A 24,640-nucleotide genomic window follows, 5' to 3' on the forward strand; every position below is an offset into this window, starting at 1 on the left:
GGACCAAGGAAACCATTAATGCTAAGTGGCTTGGGAATTAACTGTAAAGCATGATTTTAAATTATATGAAGGATAGCCTGTTATCTTAAATATCTTCTAAAACTTTGAAACTTTCTGAAATGTAAAGTTAATTCCTTTAAATATGTCAGGTTCTTACAAGTGGTTAGTCCAAACTTTTGAAAGGTGAGATGACTCCACAATATGACAAATAAATTTTCTCCCTGTGCCTACAATTTGCTAGGTTATGTTGTCTATTCAATTTCTGTTTTTAAAGAAAAGAAAGAGATGTCTGTGACTATGTAATAGTTGTAAAGCAAAAAAAAGTGCAGTGTATACAGAGAAAGAAATGGACTTTGTCTTCCTTACCCCTACAGTCTTCTGTGTGAAATTATGACAGTGTCCTGCTAATGGGCTAACAAGTATAATGCAGCCGTCTAGTACCTCTCATGAGTTTAATGCAGGTGTGTTGATTTATACTTACAGGCTGGACTGCAGGTTCAATTTCTAGCTCTACTGTTTTATTCTGCTTCCAGTTACATGTCTCTGATCTTCACTTTTCTGGGGGGAAGAGCAGATTGTTTTCATTGGGATAAGACAAATTCTTAGGAATTAGGCTTCTATTCTGAGATTCAAGAAGGAAAAACTTCCCGTACTTGGGTTTGTTTGTTTTTGGTTTTTTTTTTTTTTTTCCCAAAATACTTGGGTGCTGTTGTAGTTGCTCTATTTCCTTAGCAGATTCACTCCCGCTTGAAACAGTGATGTCGGGTTTAAATTAGCAAATTGGAGAACTTGGTAATGATGCTTATCTGGTGCACACTAATGCTGTGTTCAATATGGGCTCAAAGATGCATAGTTAAAACCCTTGAGCTCAAGGAATAATAACATTTCTTGAAGGCCTGCAAACTGAGGTAGAGACCACTTTGCACAGCCTGGACCTCTCGCTTTTTCGCACGGCAAAACTCGCACCCTTTCTATACCGCTGGGTCTTTGCTGTTGAAACTGCTTTGGCAGTACCTGCAGCACCAGTGTCTGCAGGAGGGATAGTTTTGCTTTCGGGTTTTTTTTTGGCGTTGGTTTTTGTCCTACTGCCGTGGTCGTGTCGCTGAGAAGCCGGGAGAGAGCAAGGGTTCTCTCCGTGTGCCAGCCGGAGACGTGCCCCACGGCAGCAGCTGCCGCGGAAGGGGAGATCCCGCCTCAGCGGCGGGAGGTTTGCAGTGCGCGCTTCCCCCTTGCTGGCACCGGGACGCCTCCCGCTGCTGTTCCGCCCGCGCAGTGACGGCTAGGGGCTCTGGAAGACACGCTGCCACCGCGCCAACGAGGCCGCCCGGGAGCGTTGGCTTCTGCCGGTGTCCGGGCAGCCCGCGCAACCCGACGGGCGAGTCCAGGTTGAAGCCGGTCAGTCCCCTTTCGGGGCCGGCGGTACCAGCTCCTCGGGCCTGGCCCGGCGTGGCGGCGAGGAAGCCGCCGGAGGAGGAGGGCGGCGGTGGGAGCAGCTTGGCGCCGCCGCCGGCTGGGGGCGCTGCGGCCAAGCCCCGCCGCGCCGCGCTGGCCGGGTGGGGGGCGCGGGGTCCCCGTTCGGAACCCGCTGATTGCCTTGTCGGCGCGGTAACCAGGGCACCACGCTTCCTCCCGGCCTCCAAACCCCCCCAGGACCTGTTAGATATAAAGGAAGTTTCGTGTCCTCTCTCCCGCCGCAAGTAGGACCGGGGTGGGTTTGCCGTAGCAGGGTGGGATAGTTTTAAAAACATTCTGTGGTACAAAACTGAAGGTTTGTAATGCAGGCTCGTTCGCAAAGAGACCCATCAAATAATGCATGTTTATGGTAGGTCACAGGGCATCTAGGCTCTCTTCTAAAATTATGCTTCCCGGTATGTTGTCCGTTTCACAGTTGTCTTTTACTACCGTTATTGCTAACTCTAAAAATTCTCTAGACGGCAAGGCACTTGCAAGTAGTTTTCTCCTACATGGATCTTCCTGTCATTGATCGTGTTCTGTTTTTTCAGCATTTCTCATTGTTAGGATGTTCCTGCATCAGCAGGTTCACCTGCTCTAACAGAATTCCCATGTAGCCGCTCTTCCCGTGCACCCCAGCCAAACAGCTTTGCTGTTTGTGTCCTGAAAGGCCTAATGCAAAGGGACGGTGCTCTGAGAAGTGCTGTTACCCTCTGACCACTCACTGGGTCTCCCGGTGCGGTACTTCTGCACGTTTCATGATCTGTTCGTATTCCCTTCTGATGTGATGTCCTGCTGATGTGGATTCCTGTTAGTGAGGGATGTGGAGCTTGGACGTTATCTTCTTGCTATTTATATTGCTAGCTGTGGAATTGCGACGGGAAGCCTGAATGACCTCAGCAGACACTTCAGTGCAGAACTGGAGTCGTCCTTTGAGTGTAACAGAAGTGAAATACACATGGAAAGACATCAAAGGACTCACTGTAATACAGATAATAATTCTGTAGAAGCTCAACTCTCCCGTACTTTTTTTTATTTAGAGGTTCCAGAAAAATAAAGTATTAAAATTTATCAAATAAGGCTTTTTGTAGCCCGTTTGGTTTCTTTTGTTTAAGGATGAATTTGAGTATAACCGTTGTAAGACTTCTCATATGTTTTCCCCTGACAGATTATCTGTAAAGCTCACTCAGATTGTATAAAAACCACAGTTGTACATTGTACTGTTTAAGGAAGATGGCAAGAGCAACTGTGAGAGGAGTGTATGTGAAATGACATAGGCAGAAACGTAAACTTTGTATCTTACCTTCATTATTTATAAAATTCTGCTTTCATAGAACGTAATGAAGTGTGGAAGTCCTGGAGTTAACTACCATCCATCCATATACATATATAAATAAAAATATGTAAAAATATATAAAAATATGTATATATCCTCAATTATCTTCTGTAGAAAATTCTTTGATGTCCTTTTCTTAAGAGTCAAACAAAAGCCATCCTGAAAGAAAAAAAATCAATCAAAAGCTTTTTGGTTACATCTGCGTTATATAAGCTTTATTAGTTTATCAAGTTTAATATTGAAATACGATCATATGTGTGGTGGGTGGTCTTTATTCCTTGTTTGTGTTTTGTTTATAAATCCTGTTACTTGAAAGACTGTTAGGCTTTATCATTAAAAAAAGTATAGTTTCAACCCTTAGGTTTTTTTATTCATGGCCAATACACATATGCTGCATGTTGTGTAGAAAGTCACACCTTATGCATTTAACTGAAGTGACGCACTAGGTACTTGCACTTCATCTGTCGTCTCCACCCTGTGTCCACATGCATAATAAAACCTCCATAGGGTGGTTAAGAGCACTTTGGTATCTAGTGTGACCCTTTCAGAGGGTGTTTAAGTTAGATACAACTTGAATTATCTGATTACCCCCTCCTTTGTAAACTGCAGTTTGGCAGGTGGCTGGTTGGAAGTGTTCTCAGTCTCACAGAAGTGTCTGAATTCCTCTTTTGTTCCCAAATGATAGAAACTATAAAGTAGGTTTGTGGCAAGATTTTAAGGGCAAAAAAAAAAAAAAAAAAGAAATTCTATAGAAAATAATGCTATTACGAATAAATGATTGCTTCAGTTTGTAATTACTCATGATCTTTTATAATCCCAAATTATCTCTGTGGTATCTTATTATTTGTTCTGAAAACACATAAAACGCTTTTCTGAAAATATATTCTGTGTAATTTTTTTTGTATTGGTGCAAAAAATACTGTGAATGAAATCATTATAGGGACAATTTTTTTGCTTGATCTCCTAAATCTTTCACTGCAGGAAATAATATTCTAACAATGTGTCTTTTATGATAAGGTCAGAATTTTGTATTCCTCTACAGGGAAAAATCTGTGTAGAATTTTGTATTCATTTAGAAGAGAAATACAGACTAACTTGAGTATTTGGGGATTTTAATGCAGATTGGAATACAAAAGATATCACGTTTTCAGTCTATACAGAACTCGCAAAATATCTTAGGTGGCCACTTCAATGAACTTGTACCAAATTTTTCAAGTCGTGGTATTCTTAACTCAATTTAATACTTAAGAAGTGTGACAGTAGAGTTGGTCAGTAAAGGAGTTACAGGTTAATCCAGTTGAGCGGCCCCTTGTGAGCATTGAACTACTGGAGCTCTGAGACCTGAAGCAGGTTACTTTTTCATTGATGTTTTTGTTTGGGGTTTTTTTGTGGTGCGTTTTGTGTTTTTTGTTTTTTTGTTTTCTGGGGTTTTTTTGTTAGGAGCTAGACACAGTAGTGAATTTTGGATTAAATACCTTCTTTTAAGGAATGTATAGTAGTGTGGTATACTTCAGGCTAAGGTTGGATAACTGTGTTGAATGCATTCAGAAATGTCTTCGGACACTGAGTTGCTTTCATAAAAATAACAGAAGGATGCAGGCTGCTCCTCAGACATTCAGAGTGAGTGTTAGTGGATTTCTTCTGGGTGATGTATACAATCTTTGGAGGCAAGTGAGGTGGGAATATTACCTAGCAGTGAGTCTGTGGATCTCCACTCCAAGTCTAATAAATAAAGTAATACTTTCAATCATACAATGATACATATTCCCAAATGTAGAAAGCATTAAGGAATACTATTCTATGCCAATGTCTCTTTTTTCCCTTTGAGCTTTCTGCTCCAAATGCAAGGCATCTTTCATAACGGCTGCTTTAAGCTAAATATAGAACAACATTTTAACTTCCCCCAAATAAAAACAAAAAACTCAGCTAAACCAGGCACGTATGGAGAAGTAGCCTTAGGGATAAAATGGCCATTTGGACTAAATGAGACAGGTTATTTCTGTACTTGGTGTTTTCTGGAAGGTGGTTTGAGTATTTTAAGTGGTAAATATAGCATCAGAGTCTCTGCAAAACAGAACTTAATATTTAATAAATGTTAGTGTCTTCATAGCTAGTAGTTAAAACCATGTGAGAATGCAAATGGTTCAAATTGTGGTGCTGTAGACACTTTGTTTATAAAGCTGGTGCAGAGACTTTCTAAATGATAAGTGTTATCTTTCAAGTGCAGATGAACACTCTCTGTGCACTTAATGAAAATTAAAAGCTGTTGAACTCTGTCAGATAGGAATTTGAAAATACACTGTGCATTTTATTAGTGCTTAAAATTGTTGCAGTGCTAAATACGGTGTCTTCTACAAGCGCAGAGTTTAGCGTGTGTTGGTTAATATAGAGGCTTGTTGTTGTTTGGTTTTCTTATCAGTCCGTACAGTTAGACGTCTTTAAAATCTGCCTTGGGGCAGCTGGCAGCTGGTGTTGGCACCACCCAGGTTCACCGTGACATCACTAGGAGAGGTCTACCTCTGTGCTCAAGGAAGTTGGGGTGGGAGCCACACTCTGTAACGTGCAGCTAAACTGCTGAATTTAGTGAACGCTGAGAACACGGAGGGCATGTAAAAATGGAATTCCTGAAAAAAATTGTTCCCACTGTCGTTTCTGGAGATGTAGTTCCGGATGTTGGCAGTACTGCCCGTGAAAGCTCCCCAAGGCTACTGAAGATGAGACGTGTCAGACTGTTTTCGTTAGGACAGACAATAGATGAAGACGACGAGACACATGTTTTACATCCTGATTACAGCATGTATCCGTGTCATCAACCTGGTAAAAACCGATTACTAAGCTTTTTCTTCAGATCATGATTATTTTGCTAAATTGATGAATTAGATTATAAAAGGCCTTTTTATCACAGTCAGTATGATAATGGTGTCTTTAGTTTTAGAACTATTTTATCATTGACACACTGTCATGTCTTAGCGACCTATTTGAAAGCAATTTTACAGGATTTCTAATGTGCTCCTTGTCTTTGCATGCCTCTGTGACTTTTTTTTCCCCTTTTTGGGATAAGTATCCCCATGTAAGTTTTTAATTTGTAATGTAGCTATGATTAGGCACTAAGAGTTGTCTAGACAGATGTGTGCTGCACCGAGCTCTGACTGCAGTGCAGGGTTCAAGTTTTGTGTCATCTTTTCTCTCCCTGTTTTTCAAGTCGCCAAAGTTTTCAAAGGCTTTCCTTTTAAGAGCTTTTTCATTTCAAAAATGCTTATGCTTTCCTTTTTTTAGTGTTTTGAAGATTGCAGATTTTTTTAAATAAACATAATACGTAAATTAAAGAAGTCAGGTAAAATCTGGACATTGTATAGAGAATTTTTAACTTAAGAACATGGCTAAACTTGCTCATATGAAGTTTTTTTTTTTAACTGCCTGTGTCTAAATATTACAGTGTATTGTGCAATAAAAAGAAGTAGAATGAGTTAATGTTCCTTTTTCAGACAGTTCAACTGGGTGGCAATGGAAAATCCAGTTTTACTTTTTTTTTCTTTTTGCCTTCAGCTAAAATAGTAAGGTCTTGAGCCTTTATGGTCTTGGATCCTGATGGCTATCTGATGCACAGTTTTTACCCTTTGCTACATGGTGGCTATTTTCAGGAATTAGTGTGGCCTTGAAACTTTTTCCCTTATGTGTTTAACTGTAAAGTTGGGAGATGGTGACATTCATCTTATTGGGTGGTGAACTTATAGCCTTAACTATGGAATTAAGTTTGTGGTGGTGGTGGGAGAAAGGGGTTTCCTTGGAAAGACTTTTCTTAGCCTTTCTGATTGTAATATAAACCACTTTTTTTTTTTTTTTTTTTAATATGTCAGGTTGAGTAACGTTGGCAGCTGGGGAAAGTGGGGACAGTTCTGTTTTGTTAAACAAGTTGTTCTGTGTATAACAAATTAGAACAAATTAATGTAATTGTATAGACTATTGAAGACTTCTTACAGAATAAGGTCTGTTAAGACTGTTGCTGCCTATACACTTGAAAACTCTGATCAGAAGCTCATGGTATCTAAAAGAGTGATGCTCTTTTAGCCAGGTTCATGTCCTCATTTAACTTTGAATGCTGTAGAACCTTGAAGTTTGTCATTGGGTATCACCGTGAATGTGCACAGCTTAAATATCTCCGTAAGCATATCTCCTTAATTCTGCTTTCATATGCTGTATTGTGGTTTCTTTATAGCTCTCACTTTTAAATAATATTTTATTTCAAATGTTATAATTTCAGAGTAAATAGAATTGTCTTTGTGCCGGCTTAAAAGAAAATTCTATAGGCTGAAGTTTGTAGACAAAACAGATGCCTTCATCTAATTTTGTTCAATGTTTTGTCGATAGTTCGAGCAAATGAGGATAATAAACATAGAATACACCAGTCCTACTATTGAAGATGAATTCCTCTTTCTTGGTCATTAAATATTTGCCAAATGGTGATTATTAGGAGTGATTTTGTGTAAATCAGTAGTGCCTGACTAATATCACTTAATAGTGTGATGTCATCATTTGCGAAATGCAGACTTATAGTCTGTTCTGGGATCATGCTTTTACCATAGCAGATAGTAGCTGAATCCTCTTTAAATTATCTGCTTATTTCTATTTTTGTATCTTGGTAATGGAATGAACTGCTCTGCTGAAATAGAGCAAAAGAAGTACTGCGTTTACCAGTTGGGTATGCTGCAGAAGGCAGGTGCCGACAAAACAGGTAATAAAACAACAGAATGATTTGAAAAAAAATTATAAACGTTTACTTGCTTAATGTCAGCAGATGTGGTGTTAATGTACCACCAAATTTAATATAATGAAGCTGTTAAGGAGCTCAGTAGATTTTTAAAGCTAAGGTAGTTCATCCTGTAGATATGTTTTGAGTTTGAAACTGGGTTGTTTGTGGTGGTTTTTTTTTTTCTTTTTCCTTTCTGTTCCTTATTGCTGCTGTTTAGGAACATTTTTGTATTAATGAGAATTTAGGTGAAATACCAAGTCTGACAACTATTTTAAAGTATAAAAGTATTTTAGAAGGTCTTAAACCAGCCAACCAAACAAAAAACCTATTCCTGGTATTCAAAGCATAAAAGTATTATTTTGATAATACCACATAGTTGGGTTTGCATATATCTGACCTAAATATTTTTTGTGTGGAATTCAAGTGATGAGATTCTTTTTCTTTTTTTTTTTTTTTTTTGATTAAAACATTCATCAGTGTCGCCTTTCAAAATACTAACTCAATTAGTATATCCTTTGTTTTATAGCCGAAAACAAAACCTTAGAAATATATGGTCTGTGACACATCTTTTAAAATATGTAGCTTCTGTCAGAATAGTTTCAAGTGTATTTTGGAAATCTTTCATAACTGTCTTTTTAGATTTATAAGATTATTAGAACTCTAGAAGAAAAACACATCTTGCTGAATTATTTGCATATGATTGTGTGCATCACAACACTTAATAGATGTTAGTAAAAGAAAAGGCAGTTCTTTTAAATTTGCTGTAGCATTTAAGAATTTACATGCTCCCAGTTTTAAAAATTTCAAAGCTACAATCCAAATCAAACAAAGATGAGCTTGGAGGATCCAGAGAAAGTATTTTCATGTACCAAAAAACACATGCAGATGCGTACATGTACAGACCCATCTAGAAACTATTTCATATTCTCCCTTTTGCTGTTTGTAGCATTAAAGAAGGGGAACGCTGTGGCTGCTCTATACAAAGTAGCAAATGGCAGCTGTACCTGTAACGTGTGAAATGTGCCCTTCTGTTGCAGCTCTGTGCTTTGGTTGTGTTGTAAGGCAGGGTAGCTAATACTGTGGAACAGTCTTAATGGCCAACGGTGTAAGTCAAATCTGCAATAACTGCCCAAGAGATGTTAAATTTATCAGTGATGTATTTGCATTGCTCACAGTGTCCACATTATTTCTGTGTATGGAAAGCATCTCCTTTTGCAAACATTAAACCTGCTTCCCTTCAGGTGCCTCTGCCAGGGGAACAGAAATAAGCCAACAGAATTGTGTTCTTTGGTGGTAAAAAAAAAAAAAAAGAGTATTATAGCTGTAATTGCCTCAGGGGTTAACAGCAGGGGCTGGATAGATGTAAACTGCCATATAAGCACTGCATCTCTAATATCAGCAACTCTGCAGGGCATATTCAGCTCCGTGTTGCATCTCTGATCAGCCTTGTACAGCAGAGGATGACCAGGAGGCCCAGCATTTGTCTGCAATAAAAGTCAGTTTCTGTACCCGAGTTCTGAGTTTTGGTTAGAGAAGACTGGAGGGGTTAGTGGGCAACTAAGTACCATGGCTTCCCCCCAACTCCAATCTCTGTTTGCTTCTCGCTTACATTCAGAAACTGCTCCATAGTACTGTTTGGGATCCAGAATGCTATTTACATAAAAATGTCTAAACCTCTCTCCTGTTTTCTTATCACAGCAGATAGCATTGTTTTGCTTGACTAATGCCCCAGGAAATTTTTCTGTGTATATTTTCCATAAGAAGTAATAAGGAACCTTTCCTAAGGGCCTCTGGAACCAGCTCTTGAAGCTCTTTGCAACAAAACATAGGGAAAGGGGATTTGGTTACATTTTTGAGTGTGGTTTTACAAGCAGGTCAGGCTGATCTAACCATTTGCTGCCAGTGAAAAGGGCAATCTCGCTCCCAGCTGTGCAGCCCTTTCCCATCTCCTGTTGGGCACTGGTGTAGCCTTTCCCTGAGCTGATGCATTTCACAAAGCCAGCAGAAAAAATGTTCTAATGTTTTTGGGGCACTATTTTTGAGATGAATTGGCAAGGGGAATCAACTCTCTGAGAGTGCCTTTTTGGTCAGTAGTGGGGGCAGCATTAGATGTCTTACCATCACCAAAAGTAGCAGTCACCTTCTGGATACCCTCTGTTTAAATATATTGATTTGTGGAAAATGAACTCTTTAATATTTTAGATAAATGGAAACACAAGCATCTCTCCAGACTTTTATTTTAAGTGCAGTGATGATATGCTTTATTATTACTGCTTATAAGCAGATACAATGACCATTGGGTAAATGTTTAAGTAAGGCATTTGCTTAAGATGGAGTCAATAATGAACTGAAATAACGTCCAGCTTTTTAAAAGTTACTTTTTAAAAGTAACGCCATGTGCAAAGGGAGTACACCTCTGACTTTTTCATTTTACCATTAATGTGGAAAATCGACTATAGTTATACTTAATTGTTTAAAAAAAAAAAAAGATGGTATGACTTAGTTCTAGGAGATATCTCAAATGTTTTTGCCCTATTTTTTTGAGATTTGCTTTTTTTTTTAATTGTATTGTGTACTTGGCTGTGTGCCTAATACGCTTTTACTGTAGTTGTCTCAGGGTTTCATCTGAAGAATAGGCATGCAGGAGTTTACAATGAATATAAATATTCTTTTTTCCTACAGTGTTTGTGGGTTGGTTGGGGGTTTTTTTTGTCTGTTTGTTTGTGGTTTTTTTGCCAAAATTTACCTTTATCTCATCTGAAAGAGTGACAAAGTAATTGTAACTTAGTGCTTTTTTCAAGGTGGGCGTCAGTACAACTCAAAGGTAGATCTAGAAGGGCCTTTTCTTCATACTTAACAGCTACTCATATGGATTTCATGAGGAGGTAATTTGTTTTCCTCTGAGATATGGTGAACAGAGCTTACAACTTTTTTAATGCTATTGTTCACTTAATAGATTACCTCTGCATCACATTTGCAGGGTTTTTTTTAATGGATCTTCTGGACTTTAATCACTTAAAAGGTTTTCTGAGGCTTAAGTATGTTAATATAAGGTTTCACATGACAGCTGAACCAATGTAATGCTGCAATGCTGCAAAAAGGAGGTTGTATCCTTTCACCTGTATAACTGTCTTGTATATTCATTTGTGGTGGTCCCGGTGCATGTCTTTCCTTGGTGAGACTGTTCAACTTGCTAAGCCAAGAGGAAACATCCCTTCCCTCCCAATACCAATGGACAGGCAGCAAACTGGAACGCTGTGAGAGCGAACCAACAGCAAATTTAGGAAGTGAGAGTCAGTAATCCTGGCGTTTCGTCTTTTTTCTGTTCTTTTTGTCTTTGTCCTGCAGATTGTAAGCTGAAAAGTCTGAAGTAATGAGAACTCCAGTTTATTAAGGGGAAAAAAAAATATTAGAGGTGAAATTGGACAGTATTTAACATTATCTTTAGGCTAATTCTTCAAGATAATGCAGTTAAAAGTTAGTGGGAGGGATTGTAAATAAAGCAATTATCTCTTTACCTTTGCAATCCACAATTACTTTAAGATAGTTGGGAAAGGCACAAAATAAAGCTTTTGACTTGAAGGAGAGGGGGAGAGAGGTGATAGTATGGGGAAAATGAAAGAAAATTTAACATAGCCAGAAAAACAAAAAAGTCTTCAGAAGATTCTGCAATAGCTGATTAAGGGGATCTGTGAAGTGCTGCAGTCAACAAGATATGGAGAAACTTGTCAAAAATAATTACATATGCTACTGTAAAACCATTCTCTCTATGATTTACTGGTAATACAAGGACATAAAAGTATTCTTTTAAATTCTTTGTGTCTAAATTGTCCACAGGTCTTGAAAGCGGCGTTTTGAGAGGGAGAGAAGGGTTTAGCATGTTGTTCCTTTTTGATTCACGCTGTAAATCTCTTTCATGTAGAACAGATTTTAAAACATACCTGTGACACTGCTGTTTTCTATAATGTCTGCCTGCGATCCAAGGTAGAGTCTGTAAGAGGCTGGACAGTGTCTAGAATCAAAATCTCAGCATATTTTTAAGGAGCCATTTTCCTTTAAGTAAAAAACTATTATCCCTTAAAACACATTAAAATCGATCACTGGACTAAAAACTTCAAAATAACACCTCCGTAATGCTGAAGAAAGTATTTGTAAGGTCAATATAGTATTTACCAACAGGATTAAATCAGCAGTTGCATGTGAAGATGCCATGCTAGTGACATTAGCAATTCAGATTTAAGATAACAGAAAGATTATAATTCAAACATTTTGTTAAACAGTTCCTCACTTTTCAGTTGAAAAGGAAAAAAGTCCGTGTTTCAAATGAAAAAGTTTTAGTTTATGGGTGATCTAACTAGTCTTAATCTCCTCTAGGGGTGTTTTTTCTGTTTCTAATGAAAATGTGAGTTGTGAATGGAAGAGGCAGATATGACATGACATTTTTCAGTAAGTCATGATACTTCTGATGGCTGTTGACAGTTTATTGGCTGCGCTTGTTAGCTGTTTTATGTCTTGATTTGTAGACTTCCATGTTTCCAGTTTCTTTTGTTTTAAGGTCTCCAATAACAGAATGTTTCTTACCCTGTGAGTGCTAACTTCATATGTGTTCCTTCTAAAAAGTATTATGTGGATCCAGACTGAGGGATAATAATTTCAGCTATCTCGTCTTAATCAAAGACTAATTTGGAAAGCCTTTCCATTTTCAGTAAATGGCATTCTTTGTGTCTCTAACTTAGCACTGAAAAGCCTTTAGTTGCTCTTCAAGTCAGGAAATGTCAGAAATGCTTTCTTCAGTGGGGAGTGTTTTCTCAATTAGTAAGTGCTGTTGAAGAGTACCTGTGATTTGGGAAGTAGTGTTCATGGCCTTGGATGTTTTACTCGACATGCATCTTGCTCTCCAGCCAAGTTCTAAAAGGCCCCTGCAAGCAGAGACTCTCCCAGACAAGAGAGTTCTTGGCTTGTGCTTGAAGGTTTTTGGTGTTTGTATTTCTTTATAAAGGACAGGTTTTCTTGTGAGAAATCCATATGCACTACTGATTTGAAGAGATTGGTGAAACTTTCAGAAGGCCTCATCACTTTAGCAATGGTACCTTCTAAAGGGCTTAAGTTCCTGTCTGCAGCAGTTTTTCATGAGACTCTCTGGATGCTCAGGACTTGGTGTACCCTCACTTTATGATCTGTGCAATACCTTTTATATAGAGATACTACCTAAATAATAATAATAATTCTTTAGCTCATTAGTACCATTGAGGTCTGTAGTGACAAGCATCTGTGTTGGACCCTGATTGCTTGGGAGACTTTCATTGCTCATTGATAAGACCAGTATGGCAACATGAGCTTAAGATACTTTAGCATCAGGATGCTGTTGCACAGTCGTGTTAGACACTGACCCCAAACTGTCTGGTGTCTCTGGGCATCTTTTAAGATCCACTGGGGTGAGCCTTGTCTCAGTTACTTCTTTGAGAAGATGACTGGCTGAAGGAAGAATGTTTTTAATTTCAAAATATTTTCTAACTTGAAAGCAGGAAAAACAGGAAGTAAAACACATAAAAGCAGCTTATAACTTGTATAAAAATATTGTATTTCTCCAGTATGTTGTCTTCTGTTGGCTAGAATTAGTTTTAAAGTAATTTTTCTTTATTCTTTGGTTAGGGTTTCCATAAAGTCTTTATTTCATGGAAGGACTGTGTAGAACTGAGTAGTTGAATTTGCCTAGAAGTTGATGGAATTATACCATATACATTTGTAGGTAGATTGTATGTTTGGAAAGTTGACACCTTCATGCTAATTACTGAGAGAAATGAACAGTATGCTAGTGCTCTATCAAGAAATAACATGACTGAAAATAGAGAGCAGCCAGTTCCATGAACAGAAAAAGCCCAAGCATATTCTCCATTTTACCTGATTATCTGAACATGTTTCTATCACCCATTTTCAGTTCTTCATTTTTCTTTGCCTGGTAGAGATTACAGTGGAGTGATACTGTCCCTTTCCATTTGATCTGCTCTGCCAGATGCAGGTGCGTGGATGGAGAGCTGTGCGTGACATTGCAGGTGAAGTGATGAGCTTCGTAGCTGCTGGGTGGTCTCTCCCAGTGCTGACACAGGTGCATCTGCTGGCCGAGACTATTTTGTAGTCCACCAGCTGAGGCACTTTAAGGAACTTTGTGCTGTGGACTACTTGCAGAACTTCCAGACAAGTGTTGCCTTGTTGTAAAGTTTTAGTGTGTGTTAGGTATTTGGTATCTAACTGTTGCATTTAACTGCCTTTGCATTTGTTGTTACTTATTGTTTTCTCCCTTCCTAATTTTTTTATTTCTTTTCTCGCTTTTCTTCAATGTAACAGTGCACTTGCTGAGGATAAAGGTTCAGAAATGGCACTCGTGAATTCCGTTAATTCTGACTTGCAAATCAATTAATGTATTTCTGCTTCAGGTTCCTACAAGAATATCTGTTGTTTCACAGAGATGGGAAAGCTGTAAAATTCAGCATTAAAAGCATTTAATTGTTTAAATCCTGGTGACTAAAGCATTAAAAAATGCACTGTAAACATTTGCTGGCTTTGGAGTGAGGGAATATGCCAATTTAGTTCAACTATGAAGAATGCCATGTTAATGTAATTATTTTATTTATGATACTGGGTGACAGAGCTCCTTAAGCTCCTACCCTGTGTAACTGAAACATCAGGAATGGCAGTTTCAGGAGTTGAAACCTTGAGAGAAAATTGCCCGTCCATGCTTTGCCCCTGCTTGCTTTGCTTCTCCTGCCTGTAACTACAGCTTTCAAAGTCCTTATACTGTGTGTGCGTGGAGCTTGTGAAACTGCTACCTATGTGGGGATTTAAGCTACAGTGGAGTAAGTTGGTAGGCTTGGGCTTGTGAGGAGGTTTAGCACAGACACTTGGAGTAGTTCCCACTTGTAACTGTGCAGTCCCCCATCCCTCTGCCTACTATTGGCACTCCATGGCAGAGGTGGCTGAACCAGACATACATCTGCATTACACGGGGCTGTAAAGTGCTTTAATGCATAAACAGAAATGGGCTGCGGGCTACCAATGGCAGTGGCTCAGGAGCAAATGTTCAACTTTGCTTATGGCAGAGGGAGGAAGGCAGAAATTTATCTCCTGGTGCAGGGCAAGGCAAATATGTGAGTAACTTCAGCTGCTGTGTGAGTCTGGTTGGGAGTCTGCATCTGAGAATGTTTTCTACCCAAGTACTATTGCACTCATAAGGCTTAACAGACTTGGGACTTCTGTGCCGAGTTTACTCCCATAGGTAATTCACTTTAACTTTTTTTTTTAAAGTTTTCCCAGATTAATCCTAAACTCTTGGTGTTTTTTTCCCCCAATGCTTTCTATAGGGATAGAGTAGCTGATCCTCACATAATGCAAATATGATGTTTTCTGTAAAAGTGGCATAGACATCCAGCAGCTTGGGAGGAGCAACAAAAATAGAAACATAACTGATTTGTAGCAGTTGTCTTAAGGCCTTGTAGGGTAACAGAGTTAAGCCTTTCCCTACTCTATCCATTTAAACGCCCAGCGACTAAGCACGGATTTTCTGTGTAGCTCTGTAACTGTTTCCAGGTTCCATTTAAAAGGTTGGTGAAAACTGGAGTACTGGTTCCCCAAAACCAGTACGTTGCTACATTAATGCTGAAGCATAGTAAGGAGGCCAACATGGTACAGAATTGGGCAAATCAGATCTTAAGTCAGTTATTTCAGGTTGTCTGACAGAGACAGAACCGTACTAACTGGGCTTTAGACCTTTAAGGTTTATTTGCAGTCGTGGAAGGTTGAAATTGAGCATCTGAGAGGGAGTAAATCACTGAGTTCTCTAGAATTTTAACTACAGGGATGCCTGTGAAAATTGGGAAACTGGGATTTGTCAGGCTCATGAGATACAGTAACAGCTCGTGTATTGCTTTACCTGTCTCATTTCCTCTTGGAGAGAGGTTGGTTAAACATCATCTCAGAACTGCCTGCTGCGTTGTTTGAAATGTTTCACCTTTTTTATTACTGATTTGTTTCCTTATAATCTTTGTAATTTGTTTCCTTGTAACTGCTGATCTGGAAAGCTAGATTTTCAGGAAGGGCCAGATTGAAATCTCTTTAGTCTAAATCCTTACAAACTTGGTAAGGTCTTTGTTAAAATACCTTGAAAGCTGTTTGATTTTTCAGGATTTAATTATTCTTTCTTTAAAGTCATGGGGGATTTTTTTGGTGGGTTTTGTTTAGGTTTTGTGGTTTTTTTCTTTCTTTTTTTTTTTAAAGGTAGGATTACTAGTCCATCAAGATAATGTGAACTTACTGAAAAGTTAAATATTAACAGTATCCTCTTTGATCTTACTCAAAGACTATGTTCTGCAAGAACATGTGCATCTTCAGTGTACTTTCAGAACTAGTTGGAAAACTCATAATTTACTTTAAATGGGAATTATTATTTGTAGTTCTTTGCCTGAATGCATTTCCTGTCAGTCCATATAATTCCAAATATGAATGTAGTAGGACTGAGAACCTCAAATAAACTTTTGGAAGCAACAGTGACTGCATGTTTTTTACATAACTTAAAAGAATGCCTGTAGGTGTGGTTTTAAAATCGAATATTTATGCTGGAATGATTAATGCAAATTATTTCATAGAGGGATAAGTAGACAAATCATAATTCTGTTACCTCAGCCATCCCAGTAGAAAAGAGCAAGAACTACATTGGGGGTTGGCGGAGGGAGGTAGTATGATATGAATATATTCCTAGAGAAATAAAACAATTGTAGAACTGGGGAATAACACTTCAAATGGAAAAAAACCCAAAAACCCAAAGGAAATGGGGCTAAAAACCTGTAATGTTCCCTGTGAAACATAAATTAATGACACATAAAATGTTATTTCTTTAACTTTTTAAGGTTTGCTTTTAAATGACAAATATTGCTCTTTTAAGATAGCTTATTCAGCAATCATGAAAATCCCCCTACCTTTTCAGCCTGTAGAGGTGAAGCTGAAACAACATCGTGTGAACCATATTAAATTTTTTTTTTTGGTCTTTGCCACAGGCCAGAGCTCTGGCAGTTATAAAACCAGCAGTTGTTATGCATTGCACTTACATTATATACATTGTTCAAAACAGTTGCTAGCGATGTTTCTGGGCAGCTCCAAGAAAATGGCATGATGCTACTTTAATTAAAGAAAAGCTGTACAAACAGTCTTTGCATACACATTTGTAGTAAATGTATTGATCCTAGCAAGTACAGTGATCCTTTTAGAAATGATTTTATTAAATTCTAAATTCTACAAATAAAGAAAAGGAAACGTCTGTTACCTGTACTATCTACAGCACGATAATGTCTGGTCTTTTGTATTGCTTGGGTCCTGTAGCTACTTATAACACCTGGGGCAAATCTTCCCTGTTGTGTGACTGGGCTTACTGTACATGTACTGAATATTACATCTACAAGGTATGTGTTCCTGAAGTGCTGAATTGACTTCGCTTGTATAGGTCAAGTGTGCTATGAATGAACAGTACCATGAATGGACAGTCTAATACTTCCCAGAGCAGCTGGGCTTACTGTGTGTGAATCATATAATGTATAGGTCTATTTGCAGCCTGAAGTCTGCAGACTTAGGTCGCTGAAGTGGCTCAAGCAATTTGCTTTTAGCCATCCTCTTTACTAAAAGGTTTTCGTATCTGAGCAAAAAGCGTGGTGCAGACTGGACACTTGCATTAATCATTTTAGTAGAGTGCAAACAGCTTGCGTTTGCAGATTGAGCGCTTCTGCTTTACTACACCTACAGTCCTATGCTTGTCATGTTCTTTTAAGAGCTTACTGATACCAGTGTGTTCATTCACACATGCCTCACCGTGACTCTTGAGAAAGTACCAAAAACATAGACTTTATAGTAGTCTGTTCCCTTTAATAGTGAAATTTATAACTGGTCCAGAATCAAAAGGTATGCAGATATTGGGATCAGTATATAAACTATGTATTTATTGGAATTCTGTAATGTCCAGCATACTAATGTAAGTATGCACAAATCCTCAGTTTGAATTTCTTTTTGGATTGTTTTTCTTACATAAACCAGCTCCAGATCAAACCTATTGGCTTATAGTTAAATGCAAGTGCTTTCTTTTCTGTCTTTTCTCTGGGTAGTCAAATAATAATATTATGGAAGACTTCCCATATCACTCCAAAGTGATAGGTATTTTTAGATTCCTTTATAGTGGACATACTTGTTGCTCTCAATTTTAAACACAGTATACTTTCCAGAAGTCTGTTTCATTTTTCTGTCTGAAAATCAGGAACTGGAAAAGAATCCATGCTGTAAATGACACTTTCTTACACAGTTTTAGAAATACATGATGATGATGTCTTGTAACTCTACATGATGAGTTTTACTGGGCTCTTCTCAGTGAATTAGCCTTATCTGTGCTTGGCAAGGCTCAGAGGCTTGTAATCCATGTTTTTTCTTTCCTTTTCTACTATTCTTGTTTTGATTAAAAATAAAAGGTTACATTTTAAACTTGTGGTTTATCTTGAAATCTTCTGTTTATTCTAGTATCTGGTAGGTTATTTCATTAACTTAACTCAAAGGCAACACAAAACCCAAGAAGTCCAAAATTGCGTATTTGTCATCTGTGCATCTTTTATTATAAAAGCATGTAAATTGGGTTGTGAGGAAGAAGAAATGTTAGAAGGTTTGTGCACAGTTGTGTAATAAGATAATGCTTACGACACTTGATGCTTATATGATAATGCTAAGATACTGACAGATACTTTACTCCTCTTGTTAAGTGGACTTGTATTTGTTTTCTCTTTTGGGAGGGGGGGCAGTAAAAGTATTTGGAATATGCCATTCTTAAATCTTGTAAATTAATGGTGTCCATTGAATCAAAATTCCTATGTCTGTGCATGTATGTAAGAAAACATACGTATTATTTATATTCATGTAGTATTAAAAGAGGATTTTTTTCAAAATATTTTTGTTTCTAATATTAAATATTCCTAGTCTTCAATACTTCTTCTGAAATCTTCAGAAGGAAAAGCTTATACTCTTGGTACATACAGTTCTCAAAATATTCTTAACATCCTGGAAGTTCTTAATGGGCTAATATTTTCTACTGAGCTAACTGCATTTAAAATTAATTGCTAGTATCCTTGAGGAAGCCCTATCGACAGTGATCAGTAGTTGATATTATGAATAAATAATAGTGCAACAAAATCTCAGATGCCATGGTGGAAAGCTGTGTAACTTGCTTGACCAAACACATCAATGTCATAAATAAATGCAAATTTTAAAAAAGATTTCCTAACATTCATTAACTTTTGAAACACTGCTTTACAGAAATACTGGCAGCTCTTCTGTTTGTTGAAAGTTGTCTTAACAGGACTCCAGAAGGTAGAACATTATGATTAGTATTTCTGTGGGGTTGTTTTAGTGTATCTCCTGGGGTTTCTGGGATTATTGTTTTTTAATAAGTTTCTGGTGCTAATAACTTAAAGAATAAAAGCAGGGGGGCGGGTTAACTACAAAGAATCCAAAGTGTATTTTAAAAAGTCATTATTTTTGAGGTGCTGGGAGAGTTGGCTCATGATTTTGGAATGCATCCTGTTAACAAGGATTCCTTTGAAGAACTCTCTGTAGCCCAGTGTTAAAGGCAGTCAGAGACCAACCGTAATTAATACAGTCTTTCAAATTAGTGGTGAAATTCATCAGCCGGTTCCAAAATCTGACCTTTGTATCCTACTCATAACAAAAGTTGTATCTTATTTAGTAAGAGGAAAAAGGAATGTTTGAAGTATAACTCTGCGTGTATTCATAAAAAGTGATGAAAAAGGAGTGTGAGGTAATGGGAGGTACGACATAAGCAGTATTACCTGAAACAGGGTTATGAAAAGAAAGTTTGATGCAGTGTCCCAAAGAGGTACTCTGTGTGGATGCACATTCTGTACCTGATCTGGGCAGAAACATAAAGGACTATCCAGATATAGGTAGCAACTTCATACCTGATTATAGAAAAAATATTTTTTTGCATGGGGAAATTTGGATTATTTTTAATCTATGAAAACTGATTGATCACACCAGTCTCTTTTAATAAAACTATTCATCTCCTGAACGGTTGTCAGACAGCAGCTGTCTGGATGGTTGAACAGGCTAGTGCAGTGACACGCTTCACTCGCTCTTTCTCCACTGTCCTTCCACTGGTGTGTTAGACCTGTCATTTAGAACTGTTTAGCTGGACATAGACTGGTCTATGTTACCTCCCCATTGGTGATAATTATTTTGTCTTTTTGGGGAGGGGTGTCTGTGTAGATTTGAAAAACAAACAAACAAAACCCCCAACAAACCAAAACCACAAAAAACAAACCTTGAAAGTATTTGATGTACATCATTCTTAAATCTTTTCAACAACTTTAGATAATTCTAATTTATCTGAGGGCACAGGTATGATTTCTTCCTCATGGCTGGTGTACTCTTGGTACAGGGTGGGGGGCAGTTCAGAAACTATATAGGCTTTTTAAAAATTAACTTAAAGCAGATTTAATCAGCATACCTTGGACCCCTATGATTAATTTTTTTGTTAATATGTATGGTGTGGGTCAAGTTGCAGTTTAAATAGACCTAATTAAACTACTGTTAGCAGCCAGTGTCACAGTAGTGTCAGTGTCCAGTTCTTTCAATTTTCTGTATTTGACCCAAGGGTAGTGTTATGTGTATAGTTTGGTGGCAGTTATGGAAACAAGCATTATTTTCTCTGTATCACTTCTTCCTGTCAGTATGCAGAAATCTTTCTGAAATTTTCAACTACTTTTAGATTCGTCCATCACAATCTTGAGGCGCTTTCAGATGTGTTTTTGACCTGTGTAAAGATAACAATGCCTCAAGCTGACAGAGGGCCACCACGTTTTGTTTGCAGCTGATAGTGTGATAAAGCTGATAGTGCTTTACCCTGTGCTGAAAATGGGCATAGGCTGTTGATGGGGTGTCTTGCTTTCTCCCGAAAGAATGGTGGTAAATCCTGAGCCCTATCGAAAGGCGGTGTTGGATTGCATCCCTAGGAATCCTGAAACTTCACAGCTAAGATACTTTTCATCGTGGCCTGTGAGATGATACTGGACGAAGTAAACCATCAGAAATAACAACACAATTTTGACAAGTCCTTTAAAAGATAGGAAGAAAAAAAAAAAACCCAAACTGCTAATAGCTGTAGGTGTCAAAGCTGAATTGCCCGTAGTTCTTTTGTCGGCGTCCACCCTGGGAATACTGCTTATGACCTTCCTTCCTGCCTGCCGCCGTGCGCCTGCTTCCGACGTTCGGATTTTTTTTTTTTCCTTTTATGTTGCTGCTCTCTCGGTGTAGAAAGCTTGTCGTGCTTTTGGCGCCGTGCGGAGGGCTGCCGGGCGGTTTATTTAATTCGCTAGACTTTTAGCAGATCGGCTGGAAGTTTATTTAAAACTCGGTGAAGCGCAGGCAGCCTTTTGCAGTCCTTTTCGGGTTTAGTTGTAAGCAGTTGTGTAGTTCGGCTGCCGGGGGGGTGTGTGTGTGTCTGTCGGTCGGTCGGTCGGCCGGTGTCATCTGGTAGCGTCCCTCGGGAGGAGTTGGGGAACACGCAGCAGAGCCCGCCTCTTTGCTGAGCGCGGCGGGACCCGCCACACCCTGACAGGCGGGAAGAGGCGTTGCCCCCGGCGGAGCGCTGGGGGGGGGGGGGGCGCGCGGCGGGACCCGCCGGTCCCCTGCGGCGGCGGCGGGGCGTGGCTGTAGGCGGGGCCTGGCGGGCGAGGAGGGGGTCCCGTGAGGAGCCGCCGGCTCCGCCCCCGCCGCCGCCCGTCTCCGCCTTCAGCGTGCGCCCCCCCCGGGCCCTGCGTCACCGGGAGGCCGCGCGGCAGCGGCGCGGGCGCCGGCGCCGGCAGGCTCCTCGTGCTGGTGCTGCCGCTGCCGCCCCGCAGCCGGCCGGCGCCCCGCTCCCGCCCCCGGCACCATGCTCAGCCTGCAGGATTCCCTCTTCTTCGAAATTAACATAAAGTCTCTGCTGAAATCCTGGAGCAGCAGCAGCAGTAAGTATGTCGCTGGCACCGAGAGCTACAGCGTCATAGCGGATGGGGTTTGGGGTTTGTTTTTTTTTGTTGGGTTGGTTTGGTTTGGGTCGGGTTTTTTTGCATGCTGGTGTGTAAAATTACACTTCAAAAACAGGTTCTTAGCGGTCCTGTGTGCTGGCGCAACTTGGCATAGCCGGTGTGAGAGGTGAGCAAAGTGCGCTGCTTCCTAGTTGTCATGTAAGATTGTATATACATATCTATTTTAATTTTCTTAGGCTGCAGTTGTTTCAGTGTGATAAAGTTGTTTGCACCCTTTGCTGTCCAGGAGAGGTGACAAGTAGGTGCTCGTCTCTGCGGAGTTATCAAATGCTGACACTGTGGCTAAGTTCTGCCAAGCTCCAAATGCTCCTTTGAAGCAAAACAATCGTCTTTGGACTGAGTGTTTTACAGGGGGTATTATTTTTGTACCTCAAACCCGTTATTATACCTGCAAAAAGCTCCCACTTTGATGTTCTAAATGGCCCGGATCTAGAGTTTCTGCGAGGATTTCTTGTCTTAATTGAACCACCGAAGGCAAGGATGCTGTTCTTTGTGAAGACAGCCAGCCTGTCCTCAGATCACCCCTTCACACATGCTTCAATGCAGGGTCTCAAGCCCGGGAGCTGCCTTGCTGCCTTGTGGCAGGCTCTGCTACCATAAGCGCAGCAGCTTAATGACAGGATGCTAGGAGATGCTAAAGATGACGTAATTGTACGTCAGCTAAGTATTTCACACATCTCAAGTTTCTCGTATTTGTAAAAATCTAAAAAGTCGGAAGCAGGAGGTATCGGGAACCTCAGCTTTAAGTTATGTTTCATTAATTGCTGTTTGAGGTGTATTGGGATGCACAGTTTCCACTTACCAAACACTTCATCAAAATGTCTCCATTGGGATTTTTGCCCAAATACAGCATTGTTTATTTCACTTGTCTGTCTTGTTTGAAGGAATTAGTAGCAAGTTATTTATTGTACAGTGTATTAATCAGTGCTAGGAGAGTATGCAGATATTTAGTTTGTCCTAATAGCTTATTCAGATGTGAGATTTGCTTTTTGCAGTAACTGCTGTAATTCATGTTTTGGACTAATAACTTCTAGACTTACGACTTCCAAGTTAAAGCAATGAATATTTCAAAATAGGCATCGTTATAGGTTTTGCTTTTCACTTTGTTTAGTTTGTGCCTTGCAGATTAACTGTATCTGTTCCAAATTATACCTTGTAATAGTACTTGGTAGTTATTATTGTTCTTGCTGAAATAAAGATAACCAGAAGGGTTTTTCTAATGTTTTATAGTAGAAGTTGAAAGTGTCTCATGAAAACGGTTAAAAATCTTTAAAGTTGATTTTATTAATGTATATTGTTTCCGAACTAAAGTAAACCATACAGTACATTTAGTTACAATAAATTCAATCTACATCTAGATAAATAATTGCTGTATAGATAAGGAGATGAATTGCAGAATCTAGACTAGATGATTGTCAGCTGTAATAAGATAGAGAGTAATAATAATAAAAAAAGGTATCTGAGAAGAGGTTATATATGATGCTATGTTTTCTCCTTTATGTCCTCTGTTATGTAAGCACAATGGAGGGAGATCTTCCTGACTCTTTCGTCAGCAAGTGGTACTTGGATCGTCTACGAACAAACTAATTTTCTGTGCACGCTGATAAGATAGCTGGGATTTATTTCACTTTTTTCCATGATTGTCACTCCGTTTGTGAAAATTGCCATGATTACAGCATAGCTGCATGTCTGCTCTGTAAGTGTGTGAGAGTTGCATTCTGATGGCTTTCCACGGTGCAGACCGGCCAGGAGCAGACCTCTCTATGCAGCCTGTGCTGGGTTTAAGTGTCGTGATTCACATGGATAGCTTAGTGAATTGAGCCGAAGCGGGCAAGCCAGTCGCTTTTCTCCTAAAATGTTTTCCAGTCAAGTGATGCAGTATGTGCAGAACAAGGAATTACGCAGTATTTATGTTGAGTATGTGTTTGGAAATTCAATAAACATGCATATGCTAAGACATTACCTGAGAAAGGTTTTTCCTGTGTTTTCATAAAATTTCCATACGCCAATGCTACTTTTTATGGTTTATATGATAACTTCAGAATTTTGTATACTAAAGAGCATCAGAAGAGGAGTGGGTATGCTTGCATGCATTTCTATGTACATAAAAATAAGCATCTGTAGAGAGTGTTTAAGTATGTAACAGCAGGGCAGCAAAGCTCTATGGGTCTGGTTAAGGGCTTGCTTAGCTGGCATAATGTTGTTGCAGTGCTGGCTAAGGTTTTATCGTAGTTGATCTTTTTCCTTTCAGTAACAACAATGAAGTGACATTCATATGGCCTAGTTTCAGAATGCTGTCTCTGTGCCAACAACTTTAGGCATTACTTCTTTTTAAATGGAGTCAGGAATGTTCTTTTAATCCAACAGTGAAGTGAGGATGTTCCCGCTTAAGAATTATTTGCTTACTGAAGTTGTGGATGTAATGGAGGCTTTACAATGGCTTGTCCTGAGGTTGCTTGGCTGCACAGTATTTAAGGAATCTTAACTGTGATAATGTAACTTAATGTTCTTAAAGTTATGGATTCTGTTGTTTAGTCCATTGCAGTTTGAATATGTGGTCTGTTTAACCATTCTTCTGAGGTTTCTGGTTTTGTAGCAAAAATACTCATTTTGGATGTTATTTCTGTAGATAGGTGTAAGAAAGCTGTCATATTTTGTCCACAAAAACCTTTGTTTGCTTAAGGAGGTCTGGATGCCATGAGAATTACTTTTAGTAATGCAATCTATGGGTTCAAAAACCAAATGTGGTGCTGCTTACAATGGAAAGCATTATGTAATGAATACCTTTCTGTAAGATACGACGTATGTTTTAATGAAAACTATGCATGTATTTCTCAGGCTTACAGTCTCGACAGGAACAACTGCTTTCCAGTAAACATGAGTACGACCCATTACTGCTTTCTTAAAAGCTCCTCTGTTTCTCTAATACTTGGTGTATTAATAATCTTGTCTGGTTCAGAAATAAAGAATTATTTC

General features: G+C 39.1%; 1 protein-coding gene across 12 annotated transcripts in view; it reads left to right on the forward strand.

Annotated features, from left to right (window-relative positions):
* Positions 1-24,640, forward strand: part of FRYL (FRY like transcription coactivator) — a 176,821-nt gene that overhangs the window by 24,236 nt on the left and 127,945 nt on the right. For 8 of the 12 annotated variants that reach the window (XM_052780100.1, XM_052780103.1, XM_052780101.1 and 5 more), the window contains exon 1: positions 7,502-7,520. The exons of 3 other annotated variants lie outside the window; for them this stretch is intronic. The gene's annotated coding sequence lies outside the window, so the exon portion shown is untranslated. Of the gene's footprint in view, positions 1-7,501; positions 7,521-21,564; positions 21,584-24,640 lie in introns of those variants that run through there. One more of the 12 variants, XM_052780102.1, reaches the window with a different exon arrangement.

The sequence above is a fragment of the Harpia harpyja genome, chromosome 2 (assembly GCF_026419915.1).
Source record: "Harpia harpyja isolate bHarHar1 chromosome 2, bHarHar1 primary haplotype, whole genome shotgun sequence".
Classification (NCBI taxonomy): domain Eukaryota; kingdom Metazoa; phylum Chordata; class Aves; order Accipitriformes; family Accipitridae; genus Harpia; species Harpia harpyja.